The sequence below is a fragment of the Equus asinus genome, chromosome 30 (assembly GCF_041296235.1).
Source record: "Equus asinus isolate D_3611 breed Donkey chromosome 30, EquAss-T2T_v2, whole genome shotgun sequence".
Classification (NCBI taxonomy): Eukaryota; Metazoa; Chordata; class Mammalia; order Perissodactyla; family Equidae; genus Equus; species Equus asinus.
Window position 1 is genome coordinate 13061807 of NC_091819.1, and position 9467 is coordinate 13071273.

At 37.9% G+C, this 9467-nt stretch overlaps 1 long non-coding RNA gene across 1 annotated transcript; it reads right to left on the bottom strand.

The window, feature by feature from the left end:
- Positions 1-3574: 3574 nt before the first annotated feature.
- On the bottom strand, positions 3575-7095 carry LOC139042556 (uncharacterized). Its single transcript, XR_011499405.1, has 4 exons — positions 6845-7095; positions 5483-5641; positions 4659-4775; positions 3575-3905 (listed from the first exon to the last, which is right to left on the bottom strand). It is a non-coding gene; the product is annotated as an uncharacterized lncRNA (long non-coding RNA).
- Between the last annotated feature and the right edge of the window lie 2372 nt (positions 7096-9467).

Consider the following 9467-nt stretch of genomic DNA (forward strand, 5'->3'; position numbering starts at 1 on the left):
TCCATATTTTCTTTGAAGAGTTTCTAAGTAATTTTCAATTTTAACATTTTCGATTCTATAGAAAATGTTATGTTTTCGTCTTAGCCAAACATATTTATTCAAAGAACTTATATTATTAAGGTTTAGTACAGTTACAAAATTTCAAAATGTAATAGTGTACTATATAAAATACTTACATGAAAATAAGGAGCTTCACATATTAGCATATATGTATTCTGCAAATAGCTTTGAGTGCCTACAAGGTGACAGACATCATTCTGTGTCTACTGTTTGAGTGTCTATTAAGTGTCAGACACTGAGAAAATGATAGCAAATAGGGCAGACATAAATCCGTCCTAGTAGGACTTAAAGAACTGGCTTAATTGCAAAAACTGGCATTGACAATTGAAGTGGTGTGTTTTACATAGCGTCTTGTAATGACGTTCTTTGTCTACACAACTAAATGTGCTAAACCACCATCAATTTCCTTCTTCAGTGAACTATCCAATAACACTGGCTGATTTCATCTCAAAATTATTGAAGAAGATGTAGAAATTTATCTTAACACCAATATTTTTTAAATAAAAATTGTAAATTCTCTCGTCTTAGAGATATAACGCTTATACATAAATAGCTATCAGTAACTGAAACAAATTGCTACAATCAAACCTTAAAATTCAGTTATGAGAAATTTTGAATACAGAATTAAGAATGAAGTTCATCCAAATTAGGGAAATTTCTTAAGAACTTCAATGCATGCAATCTATTCCTTTTTCTGTTTGCCTTTCCATTGATGTGGAATTAAGAGTCCTCATAATTCACCACCTCTTGCTAGGACTGTTTAAATAAATAGTGAGTCAAATTTTTTCAAATATTTTCCTTCTCAGTAGCAATATTTTTCTCCTCAGTTTTACCACATACTGCCAGCACTCTATCTTCCTAAAAATGCAATTCTATTTTTTGCTAAGAGATATTTGCGGAATTTTCAAAATCTGTAAGAGTAATGACAAAATTTTTATCCTGAATTCAAGGTTTTACACAATAGGAGCACAACCTAACTTTCTACTAATCTCAGAAGTCCCCCTCCTCAGAGATGATGTAGATGACCGGAAACATCCTGGTCTAAAAGTTTGAGAATCTCTGTTCTGTGTCGCTAATTCTTTGTATGAACTCTCCCCTCCTCCCCCTGCGCTCCTTCTGCTCCTCCTTCATCTTTTAATCAGCATCACTATTTCAAATCAAATCTAATATTCATCTCCTCGCAGAGAAGAGGTATAAAGCGAGCGTCTTTGGAAGTTTCTTGCTAAGAGATTAGACTCTCACTGGCTTGTCTACCCACTGCCCCTCCTGGTCTTCTCTGAAACAGCTCCAGAAACACCTTGGATTCTGCTGAAATATTATGAAAACTCTTGGCCTAAATAATTTCTTTTTTTTTTTTTTTTAAAGATTGGCACCTGAGCTAACAACTGTTGCCAATCTTTTTTTTTTTCTTTCTCTACTTTATCTCCCCAAATCCCCCCGGTACATAGCTGTATATCTTAGTTGCAGGTCCTTCTAGTTGTGGCATGTGGGCCACCACCTCACTGTGGCCTGACAAGCAGTGCCATGTCCACGCCCAGGACTCAAACTGGCGAAACCCTGGGCCGCCACAGTGGAGTGCACAAACTTAACCACTCGGCCACGGGGCCAGCCCCTTGAATAATTTCTAATATCACTTGTAACAAAATTTCCTTCCCTCTCTTCCAAAACAAATTTCATTAATGATTCTAGGTCCTTTATTAAATCTATCTTTTTTATTTTTGAGGAAGATTAGCCCTGAGCTAACATCTGCCGCCAACCCTCCTCTTTTTGGCTGAAGAAGACTGGCCCTGAGCTAACGTCCATGCCCATCTCCATCTACTTCATATGTGGGACGCCTGCCACAGCATGGCTTGACAAGCGATGTGTAGGTCCGCACCTGGGATCTGAACCAGCGAATCTCGGGCTACCAAGGCAGAACATGAAAATTTGACCACTGCGCCACTGGCCCGGCCCCTAAATGTATCTTGAAAGCTATAATCCAAAGGTATTTTCCTTCCCATCAACTAAACACATTCTCTGTCCTGTTTTGGTATGAAGCATTTTCCAAAGTGTATATAGTAAACACCAGATCTTTTAGATATTGAGAGTTGTTAGGGAGCAGGAGAGAGAGAAAGAGAGTATGTTCAATCTATGCTGAAATAAGTTTGGAAACTAATGGCATGAAAAAGATCAACCTGATATCTTTGCTTCAGGACCTCTCAAATATTTTTATTGTGATTAAGATTTTATATGATGAAGATTTAAATAGACTTCTGACTCCATCATGTACCATTGTTCATTTGGCTGCTTCTCATTATCTCAATGCCCTAGACATAATCTTTAAAGAGGATGTTGCTCCTTTTTTATTAACAGAGTGGTGAATATGGGACAAGCTATGCTTTCTTTTAATACTTTCATGCTTTTATCCACAAACTTTATATATATGTGTGGCAGACTAACAAAAATTGGGGGAGATATGTCACAGCAATGTGAGCAATCTAGAATATCATATTAGACATCCTTGCTCTCGTAGCTCAGAAAGCCTGCTCATCTCCAGGAATTATCTCAATGAATACTAAGAGAGATTAAACTACATTTTTGCTATTCCTCCCACTAAGAATAGAGTCTTATTTCTCCCCCATGGAACCTGGGTTGGTCTTAATGGCTAGATTTATCTAGAGCAAAATGACATTATTCCAGTTCTGGGCCTGACCTTTATAAAAGCTCTGGAAGTTTCTACCTTTTCCCTTCGAGCCCTTAGACTCCATGTAAGAATTCCAACTACCCATGTGGTGAGAACTCCCTGGCCACATGGGAAGGCTTCATGTGGATGCTCAGGTGGCAACTCCAGCTGAACAACTGGCCAACAGAGAGCGTCAGTGGTCAGCCTAGTCTATCCTTCAGATGACTACAGTGCCACCTGCCTTCTGCCTGCAACGCCTTGAGAGATTCCGAGTGAGAAGTCCTAGTGGAGAGCAGTCAAACCAAGAACCATGAGAGACGGCAAATTGTTGTTTTAAGCCACTTAGTTTTATGTTGGCTTGTTGCATAGCGACAGATAACAGGAACAGCTACTTTCCCCCATTCTCATACCCCCACACTATTATATAATTATATATTAACCAATACCTTTTCAAGCTCTTTCATTTTTATTCAGATTTTTTAGTGGGTATGTCTTTTTATAATCACACAGCTCAGAGAAAGTATTGGCAGTTATTTATGAAGTAGTTCTTTTAAATAAAGAATTCAAGAAATCCAAACATGTGAGAGGCCACGTAGTCCAATCACAGACTCTATAAATTAAAGAACTACAGAGCTACTCCCATATGAGATGAAAAGAGCTGCCATTGATGCATTTGTAGTCTCACATGTGTAGATTACAGTTGCCCTCAATCATGTCAATTTCAAAAAGATCTTAGTCATACTTTCAGAATGTGAAAAAAGTTTAAAACATGAAATATGAGGATGGTTATGTTGGTACAAAATATTAGAAAGCATTTAAGAAGTCAAGAAGATTTCTAACTCAAAATTATTTACCAGTGTTTTTAATAAGCAACTGATAGACAGGGCTGTGGTTCTGGACCGGGAAGAGAATCCAGGCTGGCGAAGTGGTGAGAGCACCAAACTTTAACCACTAGGCCATCAGGGCCCACTCAAGGGATTCTTAATACATGTTTCATCAATCACTCACGAGGTCTTTGGATGGACTTTAAATGTTAATCCATAAAATTCTGTGCTTATGTGTATTATCTGGGTAGAGGATCCATGTCTTTCATCAGATTCTCAGAGGAAAGGGTAAACCTGGCTGCTTTTCAAATTATAACTCAGATTTAGTTCAAAGAGACTCACTCTGTAGCAAAAGTGACCTAAAAGAAAACAAGAGAAAACTAGAGACTATATTGGAATAGATGATGGAACAGCTTGATTTCTGTTTAAACCTCATCTTTCCTTCTAGAATCCTTCATGTTAAAGAAACCTCTTCCCAGGACAGGCTATACCACCCTGATGTACCACCCCACCTTAACTTTACTTCCCACCATTCGGTTAGCCTAGACTATTTATTGCCTGTTTAGCTCTGGGTTGTGTAACACATGAGAGTCAGAGGAAAAGCTCCATATTTTCTATCATATTTTATAAACTATAATGTTGACCGGTTGAAAGATAAAAATCAATTCAGTCTAAGAGTCATGAATCTATATGTGACATAGAGTGGCCTATATGGTACATTCAGTCAAAAATGGCATGTATGATGCTCATGTTGTGGGTTTGAAGCTAAAGATGGACTTCTGATTTCACTTTTCTTTACAGATTCTAACGAGCGAGGAATGATTAATCACAAACCATCATTATTTTCACTCTAGACACCCTAGAGCCTCCTTCAGTGACCCAGAATACCAACCTCTACCTAAGTTAGAGAAAATATGACAAACACAAGGAAGGACTATTAGATTTAGGCATCTTTGGGGACCCCGCCAAGTGAGAAGAAAATACACCTGAGATATTATTTGACTATAGATTGTATCTAACCCAGGGCAGGGAGCTGACTTTCTTCAGGTGCATAATTCTAGAGAATATCCCAGTCCATTGAAGGAAAGGGAAGGATAATTGATAACACTCACCATCTAGTCTATTATGAATGTAGATTCAGACAGTGGAAGAGGGAATGTGTCTTTCTTCCATTTATTCAATTCTTTGCTTTCAATCCAAGGACCCAATATGGGGGTGCCTCAGGGCATCTTTCAGGGAAGACAAAATAAAAGATATTGTGTTATTTTCCACAAGAAGAAATGGATTCAAATTATTACAAAAGTCAAGAGAACAAGAAGACAAGTCACAGACTGGGAGAAAATATTTGCAAAAGATACATCTGATCAAGGACAATTATCCATAATATGCAAAGAACTCTTAAAACTCAACAATAATAAACATACAACACAATTAAAAATAGGGAAAGACCTTAACAGATACCTTAGCAAAACAAAGATACAGGTGGCTAATAAACATATGAAAAGATGCTCCACATCATGTGTCATCAAGGAAATGCACATTAAAAGAACTCTACAGACCTATTAAAATGGCCAAAATCCAGAACTCTTGATAATATCAAATGCTGGTGAGGATATGGAGCAACATGGTATCATACAGAAAATATTCTCCGTATGATACCATAATGATGGATACACATCACAACACTCTTGTCCAAACTCATAGAATGTACAACTCCAAGAGTGAACTGTAATGTAAACCATAGACTTTGGATGATAATGATGTATCAATGTAGGCTCATCAATTGTAACAAATGTACCACTCTGGTGGGGGGTGTCTCATTCATTTCCTGAAGAATGCAAAATGGGACAGCCACTTTGGAAGACAATTTGCCAATTTCTTAAAACTAAAAATACTTTTACTATATGATCCAACAATTACGCTTCTTGTTACTTACCCAAAGAAACTGAAAGTTTATGTCCACCATGAAAACCTGCTCATGGATGTTTATCACAGCTTTATTCATAACCGCCAAAACTTGGAAGCAACCAAGATGCCTTTCAGTAAATGGATTAATAAACTGTGTCACATCCAGACAATGGAACATTATTCAGCACTAAAAACGAAATGAGGTATTAAGCCATGAAAAGACATAGAGTTATCTTAAATGCATATTACAAAGTGAAAGAAGCCAATCTGAAAAGGATACATACTGTGTGATTCCAACTCTATAACACTCTGGAAAAGGCAAAGGTATGAAGATCAGTGGTTGCCAGTGGGTGGGGGTGGGGGGTGGGTAAATAGATGGAGCACAGAGGATTTTTAAAGCAATGAAAATACTCTCCATATGATACCATAATGATGGATACATGTCACAACACTTTTGTCCAAACTCGTGGAATGTACATCACCACGAGTGAACTGTAATGTAAACTACAGACATTGGATGATATTGATGTATCGCTGTAGGCTCATCAACTGTAACAAGTGTACCACTCTGGCGGAGGATGTCAACAATGGTGGAGGCTACACATATGTGGGGAAGGGGGGCATGTGAGAAATCTCTGAACCTTCCCTTCACTTTTGCTGTGAACCTAAAGCTGCTCTAAAAAAACAGTCTTAAGAAAAATCACATGGTATACGTTAAATACATACAATTTCTATTTGTCAGTTATACCTCAATAAAGCTGGAAAAATTATCACAAAAGTTTAACTGCAAAAAACTTCACGACTAAAATAATTTTTATGCTAAAAATGTGTCCAAAAGTCATGATAAATGTTATGGTTAAGAGTATTATTTCTGAAAAGAAAACTGATACCCATTTGTTGGGAATTTTGTAGACATTATTGTATACACATTCAGCAGGCAATAAATATTTCCTTTTACTTTATATTAATCCTGGGAGGGTCTGCATGTGTGTGTGTGTACTCACATAAATATTCAACTATATTTAACTTATCCATAAAGAACATGAACACATTAAGTAATTAATGCTTGTCAGTTACTTTGAGTGAATACCATTTTAGTCAAATGCCGTATCTGTGGAAATTAATAATAATCATCAAGATAATGGGCTGTCCAATTATATAGGTTATTTGCTAGAAGTTTTAAAGCATACCATATGTTTGCCCAGAATGCAGATATTGAATTTTTCCTTAAAAGGAAAGACAAGCATTCATCAATTTAAAAGAAAACATTTTTAAATGTGAGAGACATACTGATTTATATAACGATTCTAAAATTGTCTAATACCTACTGCACAGTCAATCAAGCTGCAGTCAATATGCTAAAGAGTAAATGAAGAGCCAATTTCCTTACATTTCTTCAGTCAGTTCTCTCAGAATTGAAAAACCTTCCACTTCACTCCCACTCAGGAAAGTCAGCTTATTTCCAAGATGACCTGCTTCTTCATAACTTCTTCCATGCCTTCTATTAGGCTGCTATAACTGTGGGAAATTTCCTGATCATAAAACTCATTTTACTTCAATAATAATTCAGAATGGTTCTGAAATATCACTGGGAGAAAGGAGTTAAAGGAACAGGCCAGCAATCCATTCCCTCCCCTGTAGGAGATGGAATGACCCTGGGAAGGGGGCAAGGCAGACGACACAGTTAATTTCCTTGTCAACCAGATTTTCTCAAGTAAGGAAACTAATAAGATTTGCTGGGAGAAAGATTCATTATCCCTAAAATGCCCTTGGAAAGATGGCTTTGGCTAAGGATTACCCAGAGTAAATAAAAGCTTGGGTCAGTGATGCATGGCTCCCTGGAGCTTGACAGCTAAGCTGTGCGACTCTGGGCTATAAAGGAGTAGAGCTGAAAGGCTCACCACAGTAAGGGGAACCCCACAAATTGCACCCACAGACCTCATTTACTCTGAACCGAAAAGACATGCCCGATGGGGGAAAACAGGACCCTATAAGCTGTCCTTGACATCACAGAGCTCTCTCTGCTTCATGTGTTCACTGACTGCCTATAACCTTGACATCATCTAGTCAAGTCTAATACTGGGTGAGATCTCTGAGTTGAAGACTCCAGTACAACTGGTTTTCTTTTTCTTCTAAATTGTCTACTGCAAAAGCCCATATGACCAATGTTTATATACAAAATTTCTCCTCCTATTTTTATAAGTACATGTAACTATGTTATGTTCATACGTGTTTTCTTCAACTCTTTTTCTTATAAACTTTTTCTTATAAACTCTGTAGGATACATAAGCTGAGATCAACATATATTTCTCCAAAACTCCTCTAACAGACACTTCTGTTCTGGCAGAGAGCCATGGATTAAAACCCTGGGCAAGATAGATGTTAGATAAGCAATACTTGTGATATTAACAACACAAGTAACACTGGAAGGTGTTTCAACACTGTCCCCAATGCCCCAGGTTCTTAATAACAGTCACTGATTCTAGTTTATCCTGTTTTCATTATAAGCTTCCCACTGTGAATCACAGCTCTGAGTATCTGACTTCCCATCTTAAAATATTTAGTGGCTCACCACTGCTTACAGCGTAAAGCCTAAACTTCTCTTTACAGCCACAAAGTCTTTAACACCATGATCTCAGATATCTGGAAAGCTAGATGTTATTAGCCCTCCCTTAGAGCTTAACAATGTTGCACCAAACTATTTAGTGTTCCAAACACTATACTTCAGTTAAGGCTGATTTCAAATGTGGCTTCATATTGACATATTGTCATAACCAATGCCAGAGCATTTAGTTGTAAAGGTTGTGTACAACACAAGGGCGCCATATTTAAAGATGATGCTATATATTCATAAACACCAAAGTAAATGTCTTGTTCTGACAATGTGAGTTATGTTATGACAATTTTCTAAAAGATGAAAGCAAACTTCTTGAGGAAGGATGAACTTTTTCTCCATCACATTTCAGAGTTGATGGTAGCTCACATGGCAACAGTTGCCAGACCTTTCAGATCAAGGATCTACAACTATCTGGATCTCTGCTACTTCTCTTGGATCTGATGACTCAACTGAAGTTTCAAATGGACTCAGCTCAACTTTTCAAGCTGCATTATTTATATTCTATATCCCTATGCAGCGCCATTGTTGGTTAAATCAGCTGTTGACTAAAGGAGTCTACTGACCACTCAGACAGAAGTCTAGGCAGGGATTTCCGAGAGGGAGATGTGGGTAGAGACAATTAGCCAAAAAACACTAGACACTTATGCTGTGATATCCTTTGCTCATGTTCCGTTCTGTCTACAATAACTTTAATTCACTGAATAACAGTGGCAAGGGTAGCCCTTCTGTCCTCAGACTTTCATCACTCTTTGTGATCACAATCTCAGAATATGAGACAACTGCTTTCTCTTAATGTATATTTCTTTGAAAATGAAGTGACTCTGGTCAGAACAGATCATATCCTTATATCTCTATTTGGAAATATCAAACCATCTTAATTAACAACCCATTGGAATCATATGAAATGGAGGAAATGCTTTTCTGAAGAGATATGGTGGAGATCAGAAAGAAAAAACTTAGTGGATGCCTTCTGTGATTTCATCCCTTGACTTTCCATCAGCCACAAATAGCCTTTCCAGCCATGCAAAAACTCCCAGAATGATGAAATGCAAGTACTCCATTAATAAACAACTCTCACTTGTCCTTTGCTCCTGAGGGTGACTAACTGAAGTCTTAACCAGTTAGTGCATTGGTCTCCAAGGCCAGGTTTTCTGGGTGATGGGCAGTCTTTCCCGTCATGTCCGGATATGGCCTCAAGGTCAGGCAGTCCAAGGCTAAATAACATATTTAACCACCACAACACACCGAGTATACACTCATGGAGATAAAACATTATAACCATCCCTTAAACCTTCCATTAGGAAGGGAAAGAAAAAGAACATATAGTCAGGCTGCTACGTCTGCAGGTTCCGCATCCGCGGATTCAACCAACCAGGAATGGAAAGGCCTACGATGG